The sequence below is a fragment of the Octopus bimaculoides genome, chromosome 4, assembly GCF_001194135.2.
Source record: "Octopus bimaculoides isolate UCB-OBI-ISO-001 chromosome 4, ASM119413v2, whole genome shotgun sequence".
In the NCBI taxonomy this organism is placed as follows: domain Eukaryota; kingdom Metazoa; phylum Mollusca; class Cephalopoda; order Octopoda; family Octopodidae; genus Octopus; species Octopus bimaculoides.
Window position 1 is genome coordinate 75308989 of NC_068984.1, and position 6504 is coordinate 75315492.

The 6504-nt window shown below is 37.4% G+C and overlaps 1 non-coding gene across 1 annotated transcript; it reads left to right on the forward strand.

Moving 5' to 3' along the window:
- Positions 1 to 4970: 4970 nt before the first annotated feature.
- Trnal-cag (transfer RNA leucine (anticodon CAG)) lies at positions 4971 to 5054 on the forward strand. The gene has a single exon. It is a non-coding gene; the product is annotated as a tRNA-Leu (tRNA).
- Positions 5055 to 6504: the final 1450 nt, after the last annotated feature.

Consider the following 6504-nt stretch of genomic DNA (forward strand, 5'->3'; position numbering starts at 1 on the left):
AATCTTACAAATAGACACTTATAAATTATTTGATTTTAACACTAAATCAGTAGAACTATGGTCTACTAAACTTATCATGCCTGTAATTTTGAAAAAAATTTGTATTGGTTTGACGAATAATCCATGAGCGTTCTTTTTTTTTTTTTCCAAATTTAAAAATGCACGCAGAAATAAAATGCACTGGCACTGGCAAAATGTTACGTTATTTAAAAGAGAATCTTTTGCTCTACAAGATAGTGTGTTTTGATTTTTTTAATTTTATTGATTTTTGTGTATTTTCAGATCAGTAAAATGGACTCTCAAGTGGACAAAACTGAGCATTTCCAACACCATTTGCCTTTTGCATTTAATCGGTGTTAAGGCCGCCGAAGCTGCTCGTGAGATTTGTGTTGTGTATGGAAAAGGAGTAATGCCTCAAAGTACTGCTCGCCGTTGGTTTTCGCGCTTCAAAAAATGGGAATTTTGACCTCAAGGTTGGATCACACACCAGTCGACTGAGTTCGATGAAGACCGAATGAATCAACTTCTTCACGAAATTCACGTCAAACGGTCAGAGAATTGGCGGAGCAGATGGATTGTAATAATAAAAAAAATACTGTGGTGAACCATCTTCACTCAACGGGAAAGGTCCAGAAACTCGGCGCTGGGGTCCCACACATTTTGGAGTGAAAACAACAAAAAACAACGCTCCACAATCGCCGCCAGTTTAGTTGCTCGACATCGTTCAACACATGGTCACAAACATCGTCTTCTTTACCGCATTGTTATTGGCGATGAAAAATGGCGCCTTTATGACAATATGAAGCAGCGAAAAGAATGGTTCAGTCCCAACAAACAAGTGTCTCTGCAAGCAAAACAAGACCTACATCCTCAAAGGACTATGTTATGTGTATGGTAGGGCTGAGAAGGCATAATTCATTACGAACTGCTTGAGCGCAACCAAACACTGAATGCGGAGCTCTACGTTCAACAACTGTACCAACTCAACGAAGCAATTCATCAAAAAAGACCGAATAGGCGAAATGGCGTTCTTCTGCAACACGACAACGCCTGTCCTCACATCGCCAATATGACCAAAACCGCGATTCAAGAACTCGAATGGAAAGTGCTGCCTCATCCATCATACTCTCCAGATTTGGCGCCATCAAATTTTCATTTCCTTTGACCGCTTTCGAACGCTTTGCGCGGTGTATCGTTCAATAATGTTGTGGAACTGAGGGCTTGGTTGGACGAATACTTAGAATCAAGACCGGAAGGTCTATATCACCGAGGAATCGAAAAACTTGTTGATGGGAGGAAGTCGTAAACAACAACGGTAAGTATATAATTTATTGATTTGCTGTAGTTTTTTTGTCTAAAATAAATTTGAAAAAAAGAATGGTCATGGATTATTCCCCAGCCCAGTAACTTTCAGGGTTGCGATTCGAAATCATGTCGGGAAAATCAGAACGTGGAACGAACGCAGCGTCTTATATCGACCGGCCAACCAGACGAACTACTGTATTCATGCTTTTTATTACTATATGAGTAATAGCATTATTGTAATAGATTGTTGAGTATTTATTAGTAGTAGCTTTGTACATATATATATATATATATATATATATATATGTATATATACATACATATATATATATATATATATATGTATATATACATACATACATATATATATATGTATATATATATATGTATGTATGTATAGATATATAGATATATATAGATATATGTATATATATATGTATGTATAGATATATGTATATATATATGTATGTATGTATATACATATATATGTATATATGTATATATATATATATATATATATAAATGTATGTATGTATATATATATACATACATATATATATCCAGAGATTCTCCGTATAGAAGACACTTAGTAGTGCTTAAATGATTCAAACTTAGACTCCGATATCTTTACAAGGGATCATTCCACAAAGCAAAGAAAGGCTATAGGAGGGAGCAAGCTGTGCGAGTATAGAGGCAATTGTGCAGATAAACAAATTAGGTATATTAAATATAATATTACATTTATAATACCGTTCTTCCACCCCTTTAATTTCTCTGACGTTTGTTCACTGTGAAAGTTGAACCTATTAATATAAATATCTATATATTAATACTTTAAAAAAATCATCATTTGAAAGCCTCCACCTTTTGATTTCACTCGTTTTGCATGTATACATATATACATGTTTTGTATTTAATATATTTAATATATTTGATGTATCTAATTTGTTAATCCACATAATTGCCTCTGTACACGCTCACTCTCACACACATATATATATATGCATGCAAGTTTATAAATATAATTCTACACGGATGCGCACATACATATATAAAAACACATTCTAGTATGCGTATTATATATCTATATATATAAATTGTAGATGACATCGATCAAATGTCTTGTACTTTCGCTAATTAATATTGGCGACTATGTTTATATAAGATTTTTTTATTTAGCCCAGCTGATTGATTTGTGGCTTTTCGCTCCAATTATCACATAAACATTTTTGACTGACCAAAACTATGATATAATCGAATATCTTCCAAGTAACCTAACTTGTTTCTTTTTTATGTTAAGGACTACATCAAGCAATGACTGATTGGAGACAAATTACTACCAGAAAGAAATTCGACGAGATTCCCTCCTTGGATAGAAAACTATCTAATGTTTTAAATATATGGATACAATCTTAGACATTGACACTTATAGATTATTTGATTTGAACTCTAAATCAGTAGAACTAATGTCTACTAAATATAACACGCATGTAATTTTGAAAAATAATTGCTAGGAGTGAGGGAAGGCCGGACTGCGACCTGAACGCAGCACTTTAGACCACTCGGCTATCCTGACAAACTGCACAGTACACTGACTTTGTAATCAATTAGAAGAGACTCACTCTTTATATCGAAATATCCTGCGTTTAATACGGAAAAAAAATTTAATGTCAGAAGAGGAATTTGAACCCATATCAAGAAGAACAGACTGTGTCTAAATCGCAGCGACTTACACTGCTAAGCCATCCTGATAGGATGCTCGAGCATTCACTTTTTATCATTTTATCAGCAAGAGCATTATTTTAGTAACTTGTAGCGTACGATTTACTGGTAGCTTTGTACACACACACACACACACACACACAACTACGGATGTTGCTATACAGCACTGGTCACAATGCGTTTTCAATCCTTTCTTAAGAGCGCCATTGTTTTACAGTCCTAACCCAAATCATTCAACTAAATCGTCTTTTACAATCGTTGAGAAGGACTTCTAAGTGACTTTTCGATCTTTTGGAAACCACTCGGCAACTGCAGGGGTCAACCTGTTGTCTATAAACCTTGCAACACGTCCGGCCCATCGGAACTTGTGCTTTCGTCATTCTGAAATCATGACAGCCTTTCCGCTCCGTTCTCGAATTAACTGATTTCGGATATGCTCTCGCAATCAAATTCCTAGCATGGATATTTCCATGGCCGTTTGCATCGTAACCAATCGATGTTCTTCTATCTTTTCGTAGTAACCCACGTACAAGAGCTTTTGTAGATTGGTGCTAGTGAACAGAATGGCACCTAAAATGTTGTCCAATTTTGATTTGAGCTCATCTCTAATTGAGGTAAACGTCTTCCATCTTGCTTTTATTCTCTTAGACATTTCGGCATTCATGTTTCCACCCATATACTCCCTATGTACCCCATGTAATTCCTGTTCTACTTGCCAAAGATCTGCATCTGTGGGTATGTGTGGCAAGACGTCATCTGCTTCGTAGGGGACCTATATATATATATATATATATATGTGTGTGTGTGTGTGTGTGTGTGTGTGTGTGTGTGTGTGTGTGTGTATGTATGTATGTATGTACATAAAACTGTCACTTCTCCTTAAACAACGCTGATCTCAGTGCGATTTCAGTTCTTCCTTTAGTGCGCCTTTGTTTTACCAAATTGTTCATTTAAATCGTCTTTTACCATCGTCGAAGAGGACTTCTGAGTGGCCTTTCGAATCTTTTGAAAACCACTCGGCAACTTCAGAGGTTCACTTGTAGTCTATGAACATTCTGCAGTTATGTCTGCCATTCCGCTCCATTCTCGAAATAGCACATTTCGCATATGCTCTCGCAATGATATTCCTAGCGTGCATTTTTCTATGGCCCTTTGCATCTTTGTTGATTAATGTTCTTCCATCTTTTTGAAGTATCCTACGTATTTAGGACGGTGCAAGAGCGCATTTAGGACGGTGCTATCGAAGAAACTGGCTCCGATCGCCTTGTCCAACTTTGCTTTAAGCCTATCTCTAATTGGGGTAAACGTCTTTCATCCTCGAAATTTCGGCATTCATATCTCTACCCATATTCACTATGGACCCCAAGTAGACCTAATTCCTTTTCTACTTGCATAAGACGTGCAGCTGTAGGTAAGTGTGGCAATTTGTTATCCGATTCCTAGGGGATCTATGGCTACCTGAAATTCTTAGCGACTTCTCGCCGATCAGAATTGCCTTGAAGCGATCCGATTGTGATGTAGGATACTGAGGCCCATTTTACTGCCTTGTTCTGGTTTTCAAATGAAGCCACTGCGTTGGCTAGGCGAGCAGGCCATGATTACCTTTCAGTTTAGCTAACCTGCAACCTGAAATAAGCTGACCATGTGCTCTCTTCAACGAGATTGTCTTTCCGTAGGGCTCATAGTCCGGTACCTTTTGTAGCTTGGTTGGACTTTCGAAGGTATGCACCTCGCTACCATAGTTGCCAAAGAACCACTCTGGGGCACTGAAGGTGAGTTTCGCAAACAGGTAGACAACTGCACGCGGCCAGACACATTCACACGCACACTCATACACACTCAGAGAACGCACAAAAAACTACAGCTAATAAACTAGGAAACAAGTTACTACTCTTTATGTCATTACTGATAAAATGTTAAAATGTTAATATCATGATCAGTAAGTCAGGATGGCCGAGCGGTCTAAGGCGCAGCGTTCAGGTCGCAGTCGGGTCTTCCCGGCGTGGGTTCGAATCCCACTTCTGACATATACAATTTTTATTTTTTAAATGAAGACTTCTCGTCGCAGTTATAGATAATTGCTGCGAAGTAGAGTTAGTGAGTCGTACTTCTAACGAAGCCACTTACAAGTGTCTAAGAATGCACTACATGTTGCAAATTATAAGGTATGTAAATGTTTGATTAAAAATACTCTCTGGATATTTATAGCTTTTTCTGCTTCGGTTTTCATCGTCCCCACCACCAAAAAAAAAAGAAAGAAAAACAGAATTATTTCACGCTCTTTCAAGTATATAAATTCTTATGACTTCCAATAAAAGTAACCTCTCACTGGAGACGCTCAGAAGACCAATTCGGTGCAATAGTGAAAGATGTGTCATGTTTACCGAAGTCGTGGGTTCGATTCTCTCGAGTGACCGTTGGTTATTTTTCCATCTTAGAGGGTTTTATTATTTTTTGCTTTATCTCGGTTCGAGTTTCACTGACCAAAAAGAAATGTAAAACACACATGGAAGTTTATACATTTTATTCTACGGGTACACACACGCACACACACACACATATATATAATATTATGCGTATTATTTATCGTTATATATATATATATATATATAAATATATATATATATATGGGAGAATATACAAAAAATAACAACAGACGAGGACAGGTGGTGTAAATAACAAAAGTATATATTAGTATGACCACTGTAAGTCACTGAAGTCGAGTTTCGCAAGCAGAAGCGCGCGCGCACACACACACACACACAGGCTAACACACACAAGCTCACACAGACAACGCACATAAAACTACAACTAATAAACTACGCAACAAATTACTACACTTTATCTTATTACTGATAAAATGTTAAAATGTTAATATCACGATCAGTAAGTCAGGATGGCCGAGCGGTCTAAGGCGTAAATGAGTATATGCATATATACGTACAGGTGTGTGCATACCGACATCCACCTGTATGTATAGGTGCATATCTGGGTACAGGACATTGCAAACAAACGTAGACGAGAACACACGAGCCACATAGAGAACATTCTACTTCATCAGCTACCCACGTTTTAACACCGGCGTTTCGACGAGCTTGGGCAGGACGCATCGTTAAAACGGCTCGTCCCATGGATCGCGGATTAAATTTGTATACGCAAATTAAATCTAGCCATGGAGGAATGTAGTGGCGGACAAAAACAAGACAGGAAAACAAACAGAAAAGGCTTTACGGCCAGACGAGAAAAATTATGTGTGTATGAACGCGATGAGGCACGAACCCGAGAGAGACAAAGTGTAAAAGACATGCAGTGTCCCGCCAACCAAATGTTATGCGGAAAGCCTCATCAAATATGTATGTGTATATATATATATTTATCTATATATATATATATCCTTTAGTCCTGCTGTTGATTTGTAACTTTTTAGCACACGTCTCTCATTAACCAAACCTATAATCGAAGGTCTTCCAATTGTAA